Consider the following 17,502-nt stretch of genomic DNA (forward strand, 5'->3'; position numbering starts at 1 on the left):
AGAGGTCTGAGTCTTTACGTGTTTTAATTTAATTTATTTATTCCCTAACCCCATCCTGTGAGGTTGCTACTTTTGTTATACCCGTTTTATAGATGAGGAAAACTAAAGCACAGGGAGATTAATTTGCCAAAGTCTCACAGTAATAAGTGCAAAAAGATCTGAGATTCAAAACCAGGAGGCAAAGTCTGGTTTAATCCAGACCTATCTTTCTGTACCTTGAAACACTAGGATGTTCTGCCTTGACTGTAAAATTTCTTTGCTTTTGGAGGGAAGGATCATGCATTGGTGATCTAGTAATCAATGTTTAAAGCTTACTAATTATAGCCTGATTAGACATCTTATAAGAGTGTTTTTTAAACAGGTACCTGTGGAGGGTTGATCAAAGTTTGGCATTTTCTGGTGAGTCCTGAGATCTTTTTTTTTTTTTTTTTTGCGTTACACAGGCCTCTCACTGTTGTGGCCTCTCCCATTGCGGAGCACAGGCTCCGGACGCGCAGGCTCAGCGGCCATGGCTCACGGGCCCAGCCGCTCCACGGCATGTGGGATCTTCCCGGACTGGGGCACGAACCCCTGTCCCCTGCATCAGCAGGTGGACTCTCAACCACTGCACCACCAGGGAAACCTCCACTTCCTGATTTTATTTTTGCATAATTCTCCCACCCTTTTCTCCAAAAAGTACAGAATATATTTTAAAAAATATATTGCATTCAAACTTCCAGGAAACACATTTTTTTCATGTTGTAACATCTCTCACATGAGAGGTGTCTTACAATCAATGGCATACAGAATTTAATTGGCAAAGTTTTACTCTTTCTTCACAATACATAAAATTATGGAAGATTATCAACCAATGTAACCATGGAGTAGATGAAATTCAGTAAATTAGATTATGTTTTCATACTCTTCTGCTTAAAATTCTATTTCAACTAGAATAAAAGCCAAACTTTGTACGGAGACCAGAAGGACTCCTGTATTGACTATAGTTTCTTGTTTTCCGTATACTTGATGCACTGACATTTGTCACCATGATCCTGGAGAGACTGCTCCTCATAGGGCTAGCAAATTTCTAGAGATAGTGAAGGATGTCTCTGAGAGCATGCCGTTGATATAAAAAACACCCAATTCAGAGACCACACCCTAACCACCTACTTATCAAACCGTCCCACACTGATCCAATATTTCACCTCCCTTAAATCACCCTAGGGCCAGATACCAGACAGCTAGGGCCACTCTTATAGCTCAGAGCCCACCAAAATTATTCAAGCTAAGCAATACTAAACGTAAGAGTACCTACTCTGTTTTGCCCATTTCTTTCCACTAAATCCCCATAAAGGCTCTGGGCCACGCTCTTCCCTCCTGACCGACCTTGGCACTTCCCCGTGTGGCCTGCGTGGTGTGCTGTGCCCCCCGTTTCTGAGAATCTGTGAGTATGAACTTCTTTCATGACCATCATTTCCATGTCTGCATGTCTTAACTATACGCGATTAAAGCAAATCCCCGGTAGATTTTAACACACTCCCAACGATTCCCTTCTCAGACCTCCTCACGCACCTTCCTTCCCCTGCACCGACTTGGCTCCAGCCTCACTGGGCTTTTCACTATTCCTCCCTAACGACTGAGCGCTGGCCACTTCCTCTGCTTCGAGAGTTCTTTCCCCAGAATGCTATTTCCCCAAGCCTTCAAGTAATTTGACCCTTCTGATCATTCCCGCCTCAGCTTAACTGCCGCCTCCTCAGAGAAGTCTTCCTTGACTGGCCTATGTCGCCACTTATTTGGTCTCTATCACAGCTTCCTCTCTGAATACAATAAAATTATATGAATAAATATAATTTAGGTGAAATTCATATAACATACAATTAACCATTTTAAAGTGCACAATTCAGTGACATTTAGTAAATTTACAATATTGTATAACTTCAACATTTTTCAAGTTCCAAAACGTTTTCATCATCCCTCCCCCCACAAAAATGCTTACTCGTCAGATACTCACCATTCTCCTCTCCCACATCCTCAGCAGCTGTTAACCTGCTCCCTGTCTCTACGGCTTTACCTATTCTGGGTGTTTCATATAAATATACTCAAATCACTTGTAAACTTTTGTTTGGCTCCTTTCACTTAGCATAATATTTTCAAGGTTCATTCATATTTTTGCCGTATCTGTACCTCAATCTTTTTAATGGTTGAATAATATTCCATTGTATGGATATAAGATGTTTTTAACCTATTCATTTATTGATGAACATTTGGGGTATTTCTACCTTTTGTTAATCATTCTGCTGTAAACATTTGTGTACAGGTATTTGTTGGAGTACTTAGTTTCTATTCATTTGGACATAGACCAAGGAGCTGAATTGCTGGGCATGGCACCCTCTTTGATCCCCATTTTTTTTAATTTTTAAGGGTCCCACTAGGTGACTGGGGGAAAGAATGCGTGTGGATTTAATTCTCAACATCCATATTGGTTTTGAATTGTGCCTCCTCAGCCTCTCATTAGCTGGGTGCTCTTGGAATGGAGCACCTGCAGCAGTTGAGAAAATAAATAAGATGCTATATGTGGAGAATGGTGCTTTACCTTATACCCTCAGTAAACTTCCCTTCTCTCACATTATTCTCTACACCTCATTTTTTTCTGTAAAACCCAACCTCTTCATTTTCCCAGCTGGGGAGAGCAAAGGAATGAGACCAGAATATACGAAAACAATGGGAAGTACCAAAAAGAATACCACGTTTGGCAAGCAATCATTTTTATTACAAAAATATTTTTCCAGTGATTTCTTGCCATATATTAAATAGCTTTGAAAACATTTATTTGGTCTAGAGACTGTAAGAGTCAATGTTCTTGGCACCCATATGCATAAAAAACTGCTTTAGGGTATTAGGATGTAATTGATCCTTTTTTTTTTTTAAAAAAAAAGCCTGTTTCTTCCTCCTACTTAAATTGTATAAAATTAATTAAGACTTTTCAGTATCATTTTTGTTAGTATTTTAGTACATGCTTAAATGAATAAGATACACAATTTTCTTACTACATAAGTGTCTGAGCAGCTAATTTGTATAGCGTCTTTGTAAGTAAATCAATCAAAATCTTCAATATGAGAATAACTGATCATACAGGTAGTAAGAAAGCCGTCTGACTACGTAAACTACCAACATCCAACTGATAGTGTCAAGTCATTCCCATTATGATGGGCTTCTGCATGGTTAACTCCTGGTCGTGACACCATCTTAGAAATCTTGAACAAAGATGTACCTCTTTTCTATTGTTTTGTGTCATTAAATGTAAAATGGAAGAACAAGTCTTTTTTTTTTATAATACTGTGAAATAGGAAATAAGGAAATAGTAATGAAATAAGAAAAAAATCTAGTAAATCCACTTCCATGATAAAACATGGCATCATGACTTTCCCCCTTCTTTCAACTGAGAGAATTTATAGATTAACTGGGTGAAAATTCACACCTTTATGATACTGAGTCTTCTTTTTTATCTTCAATCATCAATGTGGATTATTTTTCCACTTATTTAGATCCGTGTTTCTCAATGGAATCAGGCAATTGCAATTTGAGTGAGATGCTAGTTTTTGTTTGAAACCTTCCTGCAAATTTTAAGATTTTTGGCATCCTATTCCTGGCATTCAATTAGTAGCACCTCCGGTTACTGTGACGACTTAATTGCCTCCCTATTCTTGGAAATGTATGTCCTTCAAATAATTTTGAATGTTTTTCCATTGATGCTTTTTGTATCTTTTTTTAGGTTTATTTCATTGTAACTTATAATTACCATTGCTATCATAAATAGGAACTTTTCTTCCTTTCTTTTCTTGTCTTTTCAATTTCATTCCTCTGAATTTTCTAGTTGGCTTTTACTAGCCTATTAGATATTTGGTATGTAAATTGTGTATTCAGAAACCTTATCAAATTATGTTATTAGTTCTAATTCTTTCTAGATTATTTTGTTTTTCCTAGGAATTATTGCATCATCATTAAGTAAGGATAGTTTATCTTTTTCTTTTCAATTCCTTAAAAATTTATATGTTTTTATTTCATCAACTTGGTCTTCTCCTTGACAGCATTGAGTAAAAATGGTGAGTGTGAGCATTCTTTTTTTTTTTGGACTACAAATAAAATTCTTTTAAATTTATTTTCAAATAATGTATTATTTAATCATTCATTATTAAGAACTTATTATTCAAACATTTATTATCTAAGTCATGGATGGGAACTGAATTGTCTCACATTATTTCTCTACCTCTGTTGAGATAAATATATAACTTTCAGGTTTATATGTGAATCATATTAGCTCATGTTTATAACGTTAAACCACGCTCACACTGCTGCATCATGTTCTTTGGTCCTGATGTGTATGCTTGTGTGTACCTGTGTGTTTAATGCATTACTGGATTTGTTTTGCAGATCATTCGTCAGTTTCTGTGGGCACTACTGCTCGTGTACAAAAACTTCCCTTCTGTGTTAGATTCTGGAAAATTTTCAGTTATTATCTCGTCAACTATTGCTTCTCTAACATTCTCCTCCGAAAATATTTTATGCTTATTTCAGCCTCTAAAACTATTTTTCCATGCATTTAACTATTATTTCAAATTTCTATCTTATCTCTCTGCTGGGTCCTAAGTGATTTTATCAGCACCATCTAGCAATTCATTACTTTGCAACTTTGTCTTGGAAGTCTACAGTTTATCTGTTTATTGCCTATTTTATCTTCCTTTTTTATTTTTGGAATTATGTGCTTTATATCTATGCTCTCATATTTCATTTTTTGCCTGATTTTGTTTCTTTTCTTCTTTTTAATGAAACCATGCCTTATTTATCTCTCGAGTAACATCTTAAACACACTTTGTCAGACTAGAATACAGTTGTAATCTGATGGTTGATTATGTCAGCCTGATTTAATCCTGGATTTTCTTGTGTTTTGGAATCTTGTTTTGGAAACTTGCTGTGAACGGAAGTTTTTTTGTGGTTTGTTTTTGTTTGTTGGTTTGTTTTTCTGGTTTTGTTTTCTTGTCTCCTTCTTTTCCTCCACGCATCCTTCTATGTTTCTCATCCCCTGTAATCTGGTATTGTCATCATTTCCATCATTTGTGTGAGGCAGCCTGCTCAGTCTGAGGCTTGATGGTGGACACGTGGAGTGGCTTTCCAGGGGTCATACTCAGGATATCTCAGCTCTGATTCCGGAGCCTGCTGTCTGTCTAACTCAGTAACTGGCCCCAAGGCTGTGTCATTTCCCTTATGCTCACGCCACCCCCGAGATAAATGTCTTCCAGGAGCCTCGACTCAGGTAAGCTTTGAACAAAGTATTTTCCAGCTTTTTTGAATGAGTAATTAGTAAACCCTGGTAATTAGTAACTTTAATTAGTAAAGTAAGTAACAAATATCTTTACAATCATCTCTATGATTATTTTCCAGAAAAAGAAGGAGCAAAGAGAAACCCAAGCAGATGCTACTATTGATTGATTATTTTTAATTTACTGATTGCCGAATTTATCCTTCTGAGTCAGGTATCGTTTCCATTTTCTAAATGGGTTACCTGAGGAACCACAGGATTAAGGTTCTTTTACAAGTGTTCGTGGCGACAGAGGGGAAAGGATTTGGAGACGGGTATTCCCAAAGCTTCCCTGCATTCTCTTTATCTCACTGCACCATATCATTTGCCTTTAAATAAAAGTCTCACATGAGTATTCCCTGCGGAGTCTGGTCAATCCTTTCAGATATCAGAGCTGGGCAAATCTTTGCAGAGTGTATTTCCTGACCCCTGGGTTTGACCACGTGATTAGCTTTGGTCAAAGGGATTTTCGTAGATGTGATATGAGCAAAGTCCAGAAGGGTGCTTGCCAACTGGGTGTGGCCATTTGGGGTCATTGTCATTGCCGTGAGGATATGCTGGCGTAGTCTGATGGAGGATGAGTGAGAAAAGGGGCAGATCGAGTCAGGCCAGCTGCCTCAGAGAAGGGCAGCTGAGATCAGAGGATAGCCAGCCAACCCTGCCCAGGTCAGTAATCACTGTCAAAATCAACAGAGTCACCTAGGCAAGACCAGCTGACTCCAGACACTTGAGCAAAAAATGCCTGCCGCTGGATGCCCTGAGGATCTGAAGTTCTTTGTTACACAGCATTACTATGGCAACAGGTAACATACACCCGGGGAGTTTCCCCAGCCCACTAGAGTGCAGGAGGTTATAGCAACGTGTGGTTGGCAACCAGAGAATTGCATCAACATGGCCAGAGTCGTCTTCAAAACGCTGTATGAGCAAAAACCCAGCAAGTGAGGCTCCTCGATAAAGTCTAGGTCTCTAAGTGTGTAGGCAGACTTTACACATGGAATTCCCAGGGCCACCTTAGAGAGTGGTTACTAACCAACTTAGAGCACTTACTACACGTCAAGAACTTTGTAGCCACTTTCATGTATGTTTGCCGATTTCTCTCAAAACAACTTATATGAATTTAGTATTCGCATATATTATTCATTTATAATAGATAATGGTACATATACCAGGAAACTGAATCCAATAGTAATAAGAAAGATACAGTGAAAAGTAAATCTCTCCCACCTGTATATAAGTGTCGTTTTTTTTTGAAACAGTCGATTGGCTAGTTTCTTATGCATCGTTCCAGAGAGGGGCCGGCAAAACAATTAGCTTCTACTCTAAAAACCCTTCTGCAAATACACCTATACGTATATAAAATTACAGAAGCCAGCCTGCCATGTTGGTCACCACTTGCAGTGTGTCCATCTTAACAGACCACCATCCGAGGCACGAGTGACTAAGTGACTTCCACCAATGTCACCCAGAAAGTTGGTCTCTAAGCTCCCAACTCACTAAACCCCACACTGAAACACAGCCTCTAGGAGAAACATAGTCATTTGTACATTATTACTCTTATTTTCCTCTTGTAACAGGCGCAGTATCATGTCACATTAAGAAGAGCCACACTATTGAGAGTTCAAAGCCATTGTGTCCCTGTGAAGAAAGGCCCAGAGCGCCATCTATGTAAGTCTGAAAGAATCTCCCTCGCTATTGGAGTGCAAGCATTGCTACACTGAGTAGGGTAATAACTAGAGTCCACACTGCTAAGACCCTTGCTTCTTCCACCTGCCTGTGTATGTCTACATAGTCACGTATTCATCGTCCCCACTCATATCCATGCAGCTTGTCCAACTGTTTAATCCATGTTAAAAGAAAAAAGTGGATCAGAATAAATTTAAAAGGACCTGAATGGTTGCTTCCATGTCCTGGCTATTGTAAATAGTGCTACAATGAACATTGGGGTGTATGACTCTCTTTGAATTATGCTTTTCTCTGGGTATATGCCCAGGAGTGGGATTGCTGGGTCATATGGTAGTTCTATTTTTAGTTTTTTGAGGAACCTCCATACTGTTCTCCATCGTATAGCCAACTCATTTTGCTGTACAGCAGAAACTAACACAACATTATACTCCAATAAAAATTAACCAAAAAAAATTTTTTAATTAAAAGTTCAAAAATAAAAGGACCAGAATGGTGTGTGATGTAGTGGAAAGAGCAACAGGCTTTGTACGCAGGCATCAAAAGACTCCTAGCCTGGCTCTCTCCATAACCAGCTGCGTGATTATGATCAAGATGCTCTCATTTCTGGGCCTCCGTTTCTTCATCAATAAAATGGAGAGCATGATGTCCGCTTGACAAATTAGTATTGAGCACTTCAGAATCCAGGTGCATCTTCCTGGAGAAAAAGAGTGAGGCTGCTCATTCAACAACTCAGTGACTCCACAGTAATAGAAAGTGGAAACTTCCTAGAAGGCTCGTGGCCATGGTAACTTTTCAATACACTGAGTTACGCTTCCGTCTGCAGTCCCAGCTTTACTACCCAGAATGTAAATTTCCAGGAAAGAATTCAGTCCTTGCAACTGAGGATCTCGAGGGTAAACTCTCAAGGAACCAATGCTTCTCTGTTGTGTCTCTGGTCTATACTGGACAGAGACTGTGCCTAGGGTCAAGGGGCCTGGTACTCACCTAGCTTTTCTCTTTCCAGCTGTCCTCTTGAGCCTACCAACTCACAGAGCCTAAAGTTCTGTGCTGGAAACATGAGAATTAAGAACCCAGTGCTCAAAATGACCATGAGCTGCATTTGACAGACAATTTTCCATCCTCCATCAACACATTGGATTTCTTTGTAATTGCCACCAACACTACCAGTTTTGCTTTCTGACCCTGCCTACCTCCTCGCTGGACAAAACATCCCAATTTCGAGCTTAAAATGGAAACAAGAACTGAGGACTTTTTAAAAATAGCTTTTTAATGTATAGGTGTCCTCTGGAGGTTCCAAGTATATTTCAAGATAGAAACTGATAAATGATAATAACAACAGGGAGAGACTGCTGATTCATGGGAGGAATTGAACTTCCCTCGGCCCTTGTGCTGGCCCCCAGCCAGCTGTGGAACAGATGAGGCCAGTCATTGTTTTAGAAATAAGAATCTACTGAAATGTGTAGACAATTCGTCCATCTCTCCGAAGAGAGGTAAACAATTCAACAAGAGAGGTAACAAGCCATCATACAGCAATATCCATTTTAAAAACAATCCCTTACTATTTTGAGCAGCCTTGGAAAATCCCCCAGGGCAACCTGGTTTAATCAAAGAATGACATTTTCCACTTCTCATAAGAATAGATGGGACTTAATCCTGGACTCATCATGCCTCAGTCGTGTGGGCACAGCCCCTATGTCCCTTGTAAAGACAGAATGCACACCATCTCTAAATGTCCTGCTAAAGCTTTTATCCCCTCCTCCTAATAACTATGCACTATTTATTTTTTTAATGATGAAATTCCACCTGTTTGCATTTGTGGACATGTACGTCCCATGGATAGATTAGAAAAAGATCACAAACATGACACAAGAGAGCTCAAGTGGAAATCAGCACAGGTTATGCCTTCTGTCCTATGAAAGAATTCAAGGAGTCAGAATCACCCTCTGCTTGCTGAAAGGTGCACCTGTTGGAACTTGTGAAATTTGGACATGAAACTTGGGTACCACTCTTTCTCCTTCACCCCCAGTCTCTGAGGAAGCAGACCGTGTCTGGAACTCAGGGATGTATGTATGACGAAGAGTCCAAGCTTTGGCATGGAGCTGCCTGCCACCCAGGCTGCGTGTTGGCAAGGTGAGAAAGGGGAGTAGGTCGGTATCCTCTCTGACATTACATTTTCCAGAGAATGAAGCTCTTTGATCAGTTTCTGTCCCTGCAAGTTCCGAATTTTCCATCTCATCCTAATCAAAAGAATCAGAGAATGATTTATCAGAGGTAACTTTCTTAACTGGAGGAGAGCCTAAAACAACTGTCTTGCTTTTTTTCCCCCTGGGGGATGGGTAAAGGGGGAATTAATTGGTCTTCTCCTCAGGAAGGTGCCAGACACAGAAAGATATTTCCTAACTCCAGCTCATAGGTCTTTCCTCTGCTCTCTGGTCTAAAAGGGAAATTCCATTTGTCACGTTTCTTCCTTGACACAGCAAAGCAAAGACTGTTACTGCGGGCATTAATGTAACTTTCAACAATGGAATAAACTGTGAGCCTCAAACATGAAACTGTGGACGCGATTAAGAACTAGGATGGAAAGTTTCTGCCAGCCAGAGAATTAGGGACTTACCGTCTCTAGAGCAGGCTGTGTTTTAAAGTCTCATTTTGAAGCTGAAATCTGTCATTTACGTTAAAAAGCAAAGGGTGAGGGTGGGGAGGAAGAAGTTCCGAATATGTCACCTGTGGAAGGACCACCTTGCTTGCTCATTTCCCTGTCATTTGGGAGAGCTATTATAGGCTCTTCTATGAGACATTTAAAACCTCTTTAATACGGGCTTCCCTGGTAGCACAGTGGTTGAGAATCCGCCTGCCAATGCAGGGGACATCGGTTCGAGCCCTGGTCTGTGAGAATCCCACATGCTGCGGAGCAACTGGGCCCGTGTGCCACAACTGCTGAGCCTGCATGTCTGGAGCCTGTGCTCTGCAACTAGAGAGGCCGCGACAGTGAGAGGCCCGTGCACCGCGATGAAGAGTGGCCCCCGCTCTCCACAACTAGAGAAAGCCCTCGCGCAGAAACGAACACCCAACACAGCCAAAAATAAATAAATTAATTAATTTTTTAAAAAAAGCCTCTTCAATAATCTTCCGGAAATTTTCAAAATTTGCCCCAATTAAATTGTCAGATGAGAGACATGTATGACAAATGTCTTCTAGTGGATGATCCCTTGACAACCCAGCATTTGGCATCTCCACCTGCTCTTGGCCTTGGGAAGCAGACGTAAGCGAAGGTGGGAGAGGATCCTCAGCCTTGATATCAGATTCTGAAGTCTGAAGAGGGGCTCTATCAGCGAAATGCTGTTTTCTTCATCTCACATCAGCCGATGCCCAGTGAATAGCTATTTAGTTCTCAGCAGGCTCTTTATTAAAGGTACTGCAGTAAGGCAAGGGCTTCAGTCCTCCCCTAGTTTATCTACAAAACTCATGTATGACTGGCCAGCGAACTACAAACTGAAGAGAAGGACAGTCCTTTCCTCAGAGAGCCGTTGTGAGGATGTAGTGGGACGATTTGCATCAGGTGCTAGGGGTGGTTCCTGCTGCACAGTTCCCCTGAATTGGAAAGAAAAGTACAGCCTTGAATTCCAGTTCTATTGCTCTGTATTCTTCTGGTGGCCAAGCTGTGAAGCAGGTAGCAGTCTGCCCTGCGGTGGCTAAGTTTCTGAAGATGGACCCAAGTCTCTCCACAAATGTGTTCCAAAGTCTAGGTTGGCTGGAAGTCATAGGAGATTTCGTTTCAGACTCCAACACAGACCTAACTGACTTGATTCCTCTTTGGATCTGACCCCTGAGTCAGCCCACAATTGGTTAAGACTGATGGGTTACAGGGAGACTGAATCACTCAACAGCACCTCTCCTCCAACTTATATCTAAGAAGGATGGGATAGCTAAGACAACTAACCTGCCCAGAGGGACCCACTCACCATCCTATAATTAAGAAAGTCAGCCTTCCTTCACTCCTCCTTAAAAACCTCCCCTTTCCATTCTTACTACAACAAAATACAATGTCTTTCCATCAGACATTTATTTTTGCCCTGACCGTGAAGCTACCGCAGACCGTGAAGCTACCGCAGTAGATGCAGAGAGGATTATGAAATGGTCTCTGCCACCAGGAAACACGCTACAAGTGAAGGAGACAGGTTGGAAGCAATTAATACACTTCGGTCTCTGTTAGCAATTACAAGTATAATGTGAAATGACCTGGATCCAACTCTCACCAGCAATATGGTCTTGGGCAAGTTAATTAGCCTCTTTGGGATTCCATTTCATCACCTGATAAATTAATATGCTATTCCCCTTTCCTGATAGGATTAGAGACAATAGCGATTGTTAATGATGTCAATATCAATGCCACTGTTTTGCAGGACTGAGAGCTTTCTAAAGGAAGTAGATGGGCTCGCCAATCTACCTGCCGTTCAATCAGCAAGTACTTACATAGAACCAGACAGGAGACCATAGGTCTAGGCTTGTGGATTTTGTAAAAGATAAGGTGGCTGATCCTTAAAAGCCTTTAATAAAAGCTACTAAAGTGGACGTTCCTGGCTTTGCATGTTTTGAAAACGTTGCTGCCCGTTGTCAATGGGAGAAAAATGTCAACAGCAGAGAGGACAAGGATAGCCAAAATCTCCACTGCTGTTGTGTACGATCTAAAATCAAGTCTCAATATTATGTAATGTCTTGACATCTGGTGAAACAGGGAGAGCTTCCGTGACCTAACTGCAAATTCCACTCCCCACTGTGCTCCCGTGGGTAAAGTCTCATAGCCAAACAGCTCTCTGTATCGAAAGCACGAGGCACAGCTCCTGCTTACACCTGAGGAGTAGGTTTCAGTTTCCTGCCAGCCATTGGAATTATTCAAACAAGCCAATCACATCCTCCCACGGGAAGAAGGGGACACCTCGCCCCCTGATACTACAAAGTCTGTCTCCTACAGCCCCGGGATGTTTGTTCTGTCCTCAGATGTAATCTTCATGGCACGTGGTGTGCCCTGAGTGGCACGTGTTCTCCTCTTTTGGGCTGTGAGTACATGCGATTAATAACCTGCTCATGCCTGACTCTCAGTGACTACATCTCAAACTTCTGCAGCCCGCAGAGGAGCACTGCATATGGTGAAATCCATCAGAGCCTGGGACGTTCCCTGGAGGAGGCGTAGGGATGAACTGCTAGAGAAGAGACAGCTACCTCCAGGATGACAAATCAGCACCTCCCAATTTCCATCTTCCTGAAGGTTTTTAACTCAGTCCAGCGAGAACCTCTCCCTGAACGGTGCATGTCTGTCATCTTATCACGGAAACCCCTAGTAAAATCTGATCTACTTTATAGAAATTTTCTAGGACCTTTTAAATCCATAAAAGAAAGCATAGTGTTCTTTTAAATATGTTTCATAGATAGACAATGCATTCTACTAAAAGATATTGTTTTCTCTGTTGTCTCTATTTTTTGGCTCCAATTATATTGTAAACTATTAAAAGCCAGGAAGCTCAACCTTTCGTTTTCAGTATTCTTCTTTGTGGAATCTACTATATTAACTGCGTTAACCTGGCTGACCTTTGGTAAATATTGATTGAATCAAATTAAATTGAAGGACAGCCTGTCTCCAAGTGTGATTTCAGAATTAAAAACACAGTGTCGGGCTTCCCTGGTGGCACAGTGGTTGGGAATCTGCCTGCCGGTGCGGGAGGCATGGGTTCGGGCCCTGGTCCGGGGGGATCCCACGTGCCGCGGAGCGGCTGGGCCGTGCGCCCCAACTGCTGAGCCTGTGCTCTGGAGCCCAAGAGCCACAGCTGCTGGGCCCGCGCGCCTGGAGCCCATGCTCTGCGGCGGGTGAGGCCACCGCAGTGAGAAGCCTGCGCACCACAACTGGAGGGAGCCCGTGTGCAGCGGCGAAGACCCAACACAGCCAAAAATAAATGAAATAAATTTGTTTAAAAAAAAAAAAAAAAAAACACAGTGTCTATGTGCTGAACTCGGGGGCATACTTCCAGGGACTTGAGGGCAGTACGAGAATGGCGAATTTTATCCCCTGTGAGTTCAGCACCTGAATACCTTTACTCATCCAGTGCAAGTGAAGGGATGTGAATCAGAGGAGGCTGTGGTTCAAACATTGAGCTCTGGGTGAGTCAGGTTCTGAGTTTACTGTCATCGTTCACTTTATTCCATCAAAGCTTGCATACAGTTTGAGATCTGGACATCCCCATGTGGATATGCTCTGGTCATGTCTTTTCCAGTATGTCCAAGGTGACACCTATCATCTGTCCCCCAAGAGAGCATCCCTTCCTTCTTTACCCTACGTCAGCTCGCTCCTGGGGGGTATTCACTAGAGTCTGTTTCTACTCCTATCCCATTCTACTACATCATTCCATACTCACATCCCAATGCTTAAAAGCAAATCAGATTCTCATGGTCAACAAGATGGTGAGTATCATGATTTATGTGTTTATACACACACACACACAAATTTGACATTTGTAGGTGGGCATTATATTTCCTATTTTGCATATTAGAGATGACAGGACTTACTCAACGTCACATAAAACACTGAGAGTTGCAAATGAAACCCAAACCTGTTTGATGCTGGGACACACGCTCCTACCATAGCATCAGATTGTTCAAAGACATCCGTATCAACACTATTCTCATCTACCAACTCCTACATTTTCTTCTAGCAATTAAACGTTATTGGTCGGCTATCAGTTTTCTTTTGCCACACAAATGCCAAATTTAAGCAATCAGCGCACATCTCTGAGTTCTGTCGTTTCAATCATGATTATCAAAACTATTCAACTCATTAAATATTACTGAGCACTTAACCTGATAAATATGATCGTAAACGGATGCACAGGTGAAACGGGAGCAGACTGATTCTTCAGAGAAGCAGTTGGACAAGCCCTCAGCTGCCCACTGCCTCTGACCACCAAGCTTGGGCTAAGAAACATTTCACTGTGTCCAGATGCACTTCTTCAGGCAGAAGGCGGAATGCAGGGGGGGGCTTTCTGATTAAGCAGCGTGGGGCAGGAACTCACTCACCTTTCTATCTCTACCGCCTGGTTTATTGCCAGTAGGTAGAAAGAAATGTTTTTCAAAGAATAAAAGCTATTTGAGCAGTTGACCTGTAATAAGAGGGGCATAAAACCCTTGGACTGATCTCTGTCAACTGATGTCCTGATATTTGGTCCTATTTTTTTTTAAGAAAAATCAAAGCATGGTCACATCCACATAAAGAGAGGCTTTCTCACCAGACTAACTTATCTCAGAAGTCAACAAATTGAAATGTAGTAAATTAAGGAGAAAAGGAGACCAGGAACCCTTGACCCTTTACTGTCTGCATTTAACCAGCCTGCAGTAAAAACTGGAAAATCCATTAAAGAGACAGACCCACTACTATACATAGCACAGGAGATCATTTAGAGCATAAACTAGTCATTTCAACACAGTAATCTATGTAATAAAAGTTGTATGTGACGACCATTTGCAGAAGCTTTACACAAGGTCATGGGTGGCCAATCCAACCCCTAGTCCCCATAGGAACAAGATCCGTTTCTACTGAGAGGATAACTACACACATGAATGGTGCCCATCCAAGTTCATGCCATCATTCTCTGAAATTGTAGGGCGCTGGAGCTGAAAAGAACACAGGCTGGAAATTCGAAAGGAGCAGTGTTCATATCTTGACTTGGCAGCCTAAGGAGTGCTGTAGGCGAGCCTGGGCCAGGAACTCGACCTCTGGAATCCTCAATGTGCTCATTAGAAAACAGGGATACTAGTGCAGGCTCTGCAAAGTGATTGTAAGGATTTATTCATTCAGTGACCACGAAATGAAATTTCATCAATGCACAAATGTCATAGGATCGTTGTTCAATAAAGAAGAGTTTCTCACCCGGCTCTTTTTGAATTTTTCCCTAACATCTGAAAAGAACGCTTGATAAAACACATGTTGGATGAGAACTGGCTTATATATGTGCTGCATAAATTCCAAGGATCAGTTGCCCCAACCCCCAGGAGATGGGCTTGGTACAGGTTTGTACGGAGTCTTCTTTTCCTGCAATTCCTGTTCATCACGATTGTGGACTCACAGCTCCATCTCGTGGGCATCTGAGGACTTTCCTTTTCTTTTTCCAGACTAGAAAATCCAACAAGGTAAAAGGCTTCATCTCTGCCAGACACAGAGAATACAAAAACCAAAAAACACCCTCCCTGACCTCAAGAAGTAAAATCCCTCCTGGAGAGAGGTGCACGTCCACGACTTGCTGAAAGAGGAGAAGCCCGTGTAGCCTGCCAGGCAAGCTTCCACGAAAGTGTTTCCAGCGCACTGGGAGTGATTGGAGGCTTCCTCGGGGAGGTGGCAGATCTCAACAGTAACAGGTGAATGCATTGAGCGCTGCTCAGGGCCGGCAACCTTCTAAACACCTCGTGTGTACTAACTCATCTCATCTCCACAGAAACACCGTGAGCACCTAGGGAAAGCGGGTCTTCAAATCCAGGTGGTCTGACTCTCAAATTCAAGTTCTAACCACTCGGCAATAAATGTCGGTTCCGACCAGCTGCACGGTAGTCTGCCTTTCAAATCAAAGACAGAAACTGAGATGTGTTAGCATCCAAGTTCCTTGACTCCAGATTCCATGATTCCATATGAAGGAAACTACCTTCCTTCAACCCAGCCACGGCCAATGGACAAGAACTTTAGCAAGCAAGTTATAACGGCAGGTGGTGAGGTGGTGAGGCTGGAATGGGGGCAACTGTACATTCCAGGGGGAGGAAGTGATCTCGGCAAAGAATGGCTGTAGAAGTAAAGAGTGATTGAGGGAAAGGGTGGTTGCTGATGAAAGGGTGATTGTGTCACTAGGTTCTGTGGAGAACGATGCAGCAGGGAGGGTGGGCGGCATGTTTTGCAGTCTTGATGGTCAGGCTATACAGGGAGGGGAAGGACCGTGGAGACTGAGGGCTAGATTCAAGGTTGCATATCGGCTCTTCATGCACTGAGTTCTGTGACCTAAGACAAACCGAGCACTTATCAACTGGGCATCGTAATCCCAACCTCACACAATGGCTTCTGATACGGGGCACATCTCAGTGAGTTCCAGGGGCAACAGCAAGGAAGAGGTGGTAGTTGAAGAAGCAGGGCAAGGTGGGAAAGAAATGGGAGCTGGAGCAGGTAGACATCTGTGCCCCACCATAAGGGTTTTATTCTGAATGTGATAGAAAAGCATCAGAGGGTTTGGGGCAGGAAGGAGGCATGGTATGATTTATGTTTTTAAAAGATTCTCCCCACAGGATTATGGGCAAATCTCACAAATACATTGTACAGGGAAGAAAACCATGATGCCAAAGGATACATGCTGGATTTCTTTATCCAGAGTCGGAAGGTGAGCGCATCCCTTCTCTGCTGACAGAAGTCAGGGTGGTGGTCTCTGTGCAGAGCAGCTGGTACCTGGAGGGAAGCGGGAGGCAGCTTGAGGATGAAGGTGCAGGTTCTCGATCTTCATCTGAATGCTGGTTATAAGAGACGCCCGATGTGTAAAAATTCATCAGGCTCTGGGCTTCTTGTCTGTGCATTTTCCTGTATCATATTACACATTAAGACAAAGTTTAAAAGGAAATATTCCTGTGGGTCTTGTATGGGTGAGAGATGGCAGAGAAATGAGACAGGAGACCGATTAGGAGGCTAACTCAACCATCTAGGGGACAGACGGTGAGGGCTGGGACTAGGTTTTCTGGCTGCAGGTGGTAAGTAGCTGTCAAAGTCATTCTCCCCACCTCCATCTCCATCATCGCCTCTTCCACGCCACTATCATCTCTCTCCTTCTAACGTGTCTTTCAACCTTCATGTCTCCCCCTCTGTGTACCCTGCTCTCCTTCTACGGCTGTGGTGAACGTTTGAGTGCAGAATGGCCCTCTTCTACTTAAAGCCCTGCAGTGGCTTCCTGCCCACGTCCCCTTTCCTCTACCTATGCTGCGACAACCACGCTAGAGATGTTGGCTGATTTGCCAAGCTCCACGCTTTCCTTGGCCTCGGCCCTGGCCATTCTCTCTCTTCAGAATGCCCTCCCCAGATCTTTGTCTTAGTTTTTGGATTCGTGTTCAGGTTTCAATTCTGTAAAGCTTCTCCTCAATATTTAATCTAAAGCAACCACTTACTACCCTTCATTCACTATCATCTTACCCTGTTTTACATATTTTATAGCACTCATCGTTTCTGAAAATGCTGTTGCATTGTTTAGTTTAATTGCCTATCTTACCAACAAGAATATAAGCCCAGGAGAGCAGGGACTTTACTCTTCCCTGCTGTATCCGCAAAGCCTGGGATGGTGTACAGCCCCTAATACCGCTTAATAAATGCACTTGGCCATGGGCTGTAGGAAGGTACTATGTGGTGTGGCTTCTGCCAAAATCTTCCACCTTCATTTATCACTACCTGTCCTTTGCCCCTCTAGTCTCCACACTAAGAG

The 17,502-nt window shown here is 42.5% G+C and overlaps 1 long non-coding RNA gene across 1 annotated transcript; it reads left to right on the plus strand.

Moving 5' to 3' along the window:
- Window positions 1-1,289: 1,289 nt before the first annotated feature.
- Window positions 1,290-8,581, plus strand: LOC109549431 (uncharacterized). Its single transcript, XR_002175710.3, has 5 exons — window positions 1,290-1,423; window positions 5,419-5,510; window positions 6,029-6,138; window positions 6,910-7,000; window positions 8,022-8,581. It is a non-coding gene; the product is annotated as an uncharacterized lncRNA (long non-coding RNA).
- The last annotated feature ends 8,921 nt before the right edge of the window (window positions 8,582-17,502 follow it).

This window comes from Tursiops truncatus, chromosome 17 (genome assembly GCF_011762595.2).
Source record: "Tursiops truncatus isolate mTurTru1 chromosome 17, mTurTru1.mat.Y, whole genome shotgun sequence".
Lineage (NCBI taxonomy): Eukaryota > Metazoa > Chordata > Mammalia > Artiodactyla > Delphinidae > Tursiops > Tursiops truncatus.